This window comes from Stylophora pistillata, chromosome 2 (genome assembly GCF_964205215.1).
Source record: "Stylophora pistillata chromosome 2, jaStyPist1.2, whole genome shotgun sequence".
NCBI classification, from domain to species: Eukaryota; Metazoa; Cnidaria; class Anthozoa; order Scleractinia; family Pocilloporidae; genus Stylophora; species Stylophora pistillata.
The window spans coordinates 56,176,675-56,183,101 of NC_142520.1; the positions used below are offsets into that span (position 1 = coordinate 56,176,675).

The 6,427-nt window shown below is 39.0% G+C and overlaps 1 pseudogene; it reads right to left on the bottom strand.

Moving 5' to 3' along the window:
• Positions 1-950: 950 nt before the first annotated feature.
• On the bottom strand, positions 951-4,555 carry LOC148740525 (uncharacterized; annotated as a pseudogene).
• Positions 4,556-6,427: the final 1,872 nt, after the last annotated feature.

The window sequence follows — 6,427 nt, forward strand, 5'->3', positions numbered from 1 at the left end:
AAAATATCTCCAGTTTGACTCGGAAGAGAGAAGCTTTCCTCAGTAATAATCGTTGTAAAAATCGCGATTCGATGTGTTTGCATCCGTAAGGAGACGAGCAGATTTTTATCATATTTCCAAGGATTTGTCTTTAGCCACCTCCAAAGTGGTTCCAATCCTTTAAGGGCCTTCGTGTTATATCCAAATTCATTAATTTAAGTAGAGGGGAAAGAGGATTCAAACCGGATCGAAGAGGCAGTTTAGGGCTTATTGGCAAGACCAAGGGTTTCATCACCATATGATAACAAAATAATTTATTTTTAAGTCATCTTTGAAGTTTTCCCGTCAATCTCTTTAAGTGACTAGGATCTATTTTCTCCTTACAATATCACCCCTGAATAAAGAAGCTCTCAGGAAGTATATAGAGGACAGTATGAATAATCTGCCTACTGATATTCGTGCGTACAGGGTTTGATTAAGACCTTGGTCGTTTACTCTTCCTAACTCCTCGATTCGGGATTTCACAAGGTGGCGATGCATTTACCTTCCAAATCTGTTTTATTCACTCGAATTATGCCAATAAGGATATTTCACGAGGCCTCAAAGAATTTTCTTTTTCTGTCAATTCTGAACTAATCTCACATGAATGGAAGTCACATTGCGAAATTCACATCAACATGACTAACCCTCCTGGAGCGTTCGCCGTGCATTCCCTAGTTACAAGAAAAGCTATGGAAAACCTACGGTTCTGGAGAGCAGAAGTAAGTTAGGTGAATGTCGATTGACCCAGGAAGGCTCGGAAGGAAAAGCGATGGCCAACTCAAATCTCCACCAATGCAAACATTTTTACAACGGATACTTTGAACTATTTCTTTACTTTCATGACTTCTTCATGATCATGTTATAAATCTACGTTAATAGCATGCCTTAAAAAAGTGAGGAGGTGTCTACAAAGAAAACATTTAAATCCTGAATTCTTATGACACTTGATTCCACAGGTGTGTTAAGTAGTTTCATAAAACACTTCAATTTCATGAGGTTGAAATTTGTAACTTCCTGCCAGGAATGATTGGGCGAAGGCGCTGCCATAACTGTGGCCAGATGGTGGACTGTACGTGTGTCCAAGGTTTGAAGAAGAGTTTCTGTAGGATGAGGCGTGTCTAGCAATGTGAAGATCGCGCCCTCCACCAAAAGAGGGTCCATAGCTAGTACAAGGGTATATGGAATATGTCCTCAGAGAGTATACCGGCCTTGTTGAGTTAGTTTTACGGGTCCCCAGCCTGGCTTGTTAACCAATGAAAACAGAAAGGCGCGCGATGTGTACTGGTATCCGCAACTAGAAGCTGCATAATAAGTCAGTAAGAATTCAACTGTCGATCCTTTTCAAGGGAGAGAAATAATCTCCACTTCACACACATTTAAAATTTTTAGAAAGGCTCATAAGATTTAGCAATATTTATTATATCAGCTGTGCACAAAATATCATATCATGAGTCATTAACTTTCCAAATTTACCACACTGAGTTACTGTAAGTATTCCTTTTACTCGATGCTGCGGCGCTAGTTAAATTCTAACGCTTCCCAAGCGGTGAAGATTCAAGGGGCGGCATTTATTCCAATGCGGTGTGCGTTGATTTTAAATCAGATTTATGAAACCATTGACATCAATCACTGTAAAACATTCGTAAGTGGTATTGTGGAAATTTTGCTGAGACCGTTAGTCTGAATCGCCTCAGAGGCGGAAAATCGAGTTTCTCCCTATTAGGTCCAACAAAGTCCGGAGGAAAACTTATCTTTTATATGATGTTGGAAGCTTCCGTTTCGTTTTCCTTTATTCGAAATTTCAGAAAACCCTAAATTCCCCAGCCGCTGTCGAAATTTCGTGCAGGTTTCAACTACCCGTGCAAAGGCACAAAACCCTGTCTGAACATATCTTTCGCTTCTTTCGCACTTTGCTCGCGTTGTGCTTGAGTAACAAATTAGTGAAATGAATCTTCGAGGGCAATTCGTTTTTCGCAGTTATGTAGTAAAAGAGACTCGTTAAAAACCTAAGCCTAGAAAGCACTCGCATATAAGGGCATAATAAGTGTATATTACATGTATATGACACGCGTTCCTGATCAATTATGCCGTGGACCACATTGTGCTGTTTTGTTTTGTTTGTTTTTTTTTAATTAGAAACCAGACGTACTCTCAGATTTCAATTTTGTAGTCATGGAGGAGAAAAGGCAAGCAAACTCAATCAACCACACACCTACTCAATGATAAGCCTATGTATCCACCAAAGATGTATTTTCCCACACGGACAATGGTCACTGTTGGTCCTTTGTTGTCACACAAATAGTGGAAGGTTCCGGCACGCCAACCGGCCACTGATGCCCGCCAACTTCTCTTCCAGTGAGAGGAATGGCTCTTCACTACAGGGTTTAACCAGTAACTTAAGGTGCTCAGGTGATTGTTGTTATTTGCCAGTATTGCTGATTGTGTAAAACCTTTCAGAATGGAAGAATGGTACCCCCTTACTCTTGATACAAAGCGTGTAGGGTTGTATTTAACAAATAAAAGGGGCTCCACTGTACTCTGTTCTGTCTAAAGTGGTGAGGAAACAGCTATGACACGAAAGAAGTGTTGGGATCACTAGACGTAGTCGAGTGTTTGCCCTAGTTCTTTAGTGCTCTTAATAAAGGCGCTTCTTGCTTACCTTACAACAGAACACAACACAATATTGAGGGGGGTGAACATCCACTGCTGCAGCTCCAATCTTGCAGATTTTGGGAAATGTTAAGCCTACCAGTTTGGAGGGGAAGACCTTAAGGTAAGGAAAAGTACATCATTACGGTTTTCTAAAAAAATCCCGAAATTGATTGAGTACAGTTTTACTTTTGCGTGACGACTATTCCATGCACTGCGATTCGAAAAATGTGTCCAAATGACACTTTATGACCTGATCAGGTGAAGTAGGACAAATTATGCGACAGGTTTGTGCTTGCCTGTCTGGTTACATGGCAAGTCTTTCCATCGATAGAAATATGAAAAGTTAATCATGCTAGCTATGCGGTGATACTTTTAGAACAAAGGTTTCCTTTCTGTTTTTAAAGATATATCCATTGATAGAAAGTTGATATCAAACGAATCGCCAAATCCAAGGGTCGGGTTTTGAAATCGACCCTGAAGGGCAAGAATAAAACCGAGCTCGAGCTCTAGCCAGCTAAACTATTACGTTTCGTTGAAAGACGTCCTTTGGACATTAATTGCAAAGGTAACAAAACGCTTCGAATGCTATTAAGCAGGCATAGAGCGAGACTATAGAAGTGCTTTTTTTATTTTTGCATAAGAGTACCTCGCACATTTATCTTAAAAGGAAAGAATGATGTTATCAACCTGATTTGGCCCGAAGTGAAGGCGCCTTAAAGTTGTTAGGCCCACGATGGCAAATTTCGAAAAAAGGGGCGAGTTTTCATTGCCACCAAGAATCTTCTCCTTAACCTTAGGACAATCTCCTGGTTTAAACCACCGAAAATGCAAACTCTGACCGGCTGGCCTAGGTTCTAAGGAATTTTTAAGCATGATATTGCAGATAAACCGAGAGATAGAAAAAGGACTATGGCACTTACTTCCTGAATCGTTTGGAAGCTGATTTAGCATGAAGGGTAACAAGACTTAAACGAGGTTAAAAGCTCAATAGTGGCGGTTAAATGAAGACCATTTCTTCAGCAAAACTTTCAGGGGATAAAATGGGGGGCTTTGCCCTGAAGTTTTTCCTGCTCCGGCTTTTTGTAAAGGGAGAAATTCCACAAAGTTCAAAAAGGGGGATTGAAAATGAAAGCTAAGTCGGAGAAATAAACTCAGACAATTAAATTTAACCGAAGTTTTTAGAAGTCACCATGTAAATTACTCTGAATGATACGCTGCAGCAAATGTGTTTTAAATACGTTTAGCTTATTATGCTTTGCAGCACCAATACAGTCTTACCTTTTGCGGCCAAACAGATATTTCCACGGAGGAACAAAACTATGATCAAGACGGTTAACCGAGTCATTCTTCCAAGCTATGCTTCACAAAATGGCGTTGGCCAGTGAGATCAGGTCCTTATATTAGAACTTAGAACAGCGTTTTGATTGGTTCAAATCGACATTCAACTCAAGCAGGGGAAAAGAAGGTAAAGAGGAAATATCTCGCAAATTGAAACCTTCACGTGAACGCACTCTGCAATGTGATATTTTAAGTGGGACAAGTACAAACCTGTTACTGGCAAAAACTCATTTACCTGGTGTACGTTTCATTTCATCTGTTTGCGATTTTTATTTTGATCTGAAGGGCAATGGACATCACGTAGCTACATGATACATATTGTTGCATGATCCACAGCATCGAATAATTTAAGAGTGCTCAGCTAGATTATTTAATTGTCGGCTTGTTTCTTTCATTTAGATGGGAAATATCACTATCATGTATCCTATATGTTTGTGTCATGAATCTCAGATTTGGAAATGCATATGTGGCGGTGCAGCATATGGTTGCTGCACCAATCAGGACTTCCCCTTGAAATCACCTAATTACAAACCTTTGATCTCATTTTTTACTGTGTGGTAGTGAGGAGAAAATTTTCCCTTTTTATTGGCCTATCTATAGACCCCTTTGACGGAGTGCCAAACTTTTAAGGGTAAATACATTAGTTACAAATTACGAATTAACCAGGCGGCCTTGGGCGTAACGGGGATACTTCATAAGAAAAGGCTTCATTAAGGTATTACATCATGTTAAATTATCTTACATCCTGCTAAAGATCTGTTTTCGCTTATGGAGATATCTTTAGAAAATATTCATCTTCTTTACGTTATCAGATAAAGCTGTAACTCTCGTATAATGAATGCGATCCACAATTTGAAGAATTTCGAAAAGGGGACGTGTTTGAATATTGATTACTGGACCTTCATCGACGTGTTGAAACATACCCAGCAACGAATTAATTCTTCTCATTTCAGTAAATAAAACAATGTTTTGATTAGCTTAAATTTGCCCCGACTCTCACAAAAGTATCCGGTTTACTAGAGGAAGATAAGATGGGGAGAGAGGGTTCATTTCACCAAAAATAGCTTTAAAATAGATCTACTAATATGTTCGAGGGATACAGGTTGAGACTTGCCACTGACGAAAAACCAAACATTGAAAACATTTACTAGCTCGACTGAGTGAAAGGTTGTTATTGGATTAAAATCAGTAAATAGCTCTGCGCCACTTTCTTAATGTTCATCTCAAATTTGTAATTTTTCCTGAGAAAGTTACAAACGAAAGTCTTGTACCTTGTTCAATGTTTTCACATTTTCAAGGGTTTACCCTTGGCCTCGTATAAAAAGCCGTGCTAAACTTCCAGGAGTCTTAGAATAAATCCTACAGATTTTTAATGTAAAGGGAAAGAAAAGTAACTTGGAAAGGGATTGGGGTTTATCGCGAAGAAAATACGAAGGTGATCATATAAAAAGGTGACAAGGAAAAGATTTGCTATCTTCTTAATTTGCACTTTTGATCTCACTACCCGCTCTTTGAGATAAGTTTTGAAAAATTTCCAAAATAACTACAAACGTTTAGATCAGTTGATCAGTTAACCTCACCTTGATACCCTTAACATAGTATCCTGAAAAAACTGATAAACATTCCGTACACGTGCCACTGGTAAATCACATCTGGTGTCCATTCATAGCAAAAATCAATATTTACTTTTGAGCTAAAAATTTATAACTGAATCAGTTTCCGAGTCAAACGCTAGCTCTTCTCCGTAGTTTTTACAAGCTTAACAATTTGTTGTTGCTTCTTGGCCCATTATTGTCACTTTAATTTTTTTTCCATTTTACTGAACCAATATTTGATGGTTTTGTTGAAGCTGGAGGATGTACTACTCTTGTGAAAGATCTGCTCAACAGTTCATGACCGGAAATTCAACACTTTTCAACCATTCAGCGTAACGCAAAATAATCAAACTAACAATTATGGTAAATGATATGAAATGGGCAGATGTCTTGTTTTGTTTCGATTAAATATTTCTCTATGGTGCGTCAGGTGTTTTTCTAGCGAGACCAAGGGGACAGCATTCTTGGGAATGAAATAAGTTTTCAGCCCTAATAAATTTTCGTTAGTGAAGCATAATTTGTCCGAGACTTTTAACGTGATAAATTCGTTTATTAAGTGCATTCTTGTACTTCGTTTGCTAATGATGTAAGCCGGCTGCTGAGGATGTCGATTTTAACTTTTGTCGATTTCATATTTCATGGAGTCGCACTCATTAGGTCGGTGAGGGCGGCAGGATACCACTGCACTTCCTTTTTTCTGGAGTGATTTCCAACTAAATATTGATGGGGCTAGATAGTTTACCCCCATGGCAGAGTTTTAGAAGCCGATTTCTCGAGCCGTTGTACTGTGCGTCTTTGATTCAGCGAACAGTTGACCTTTT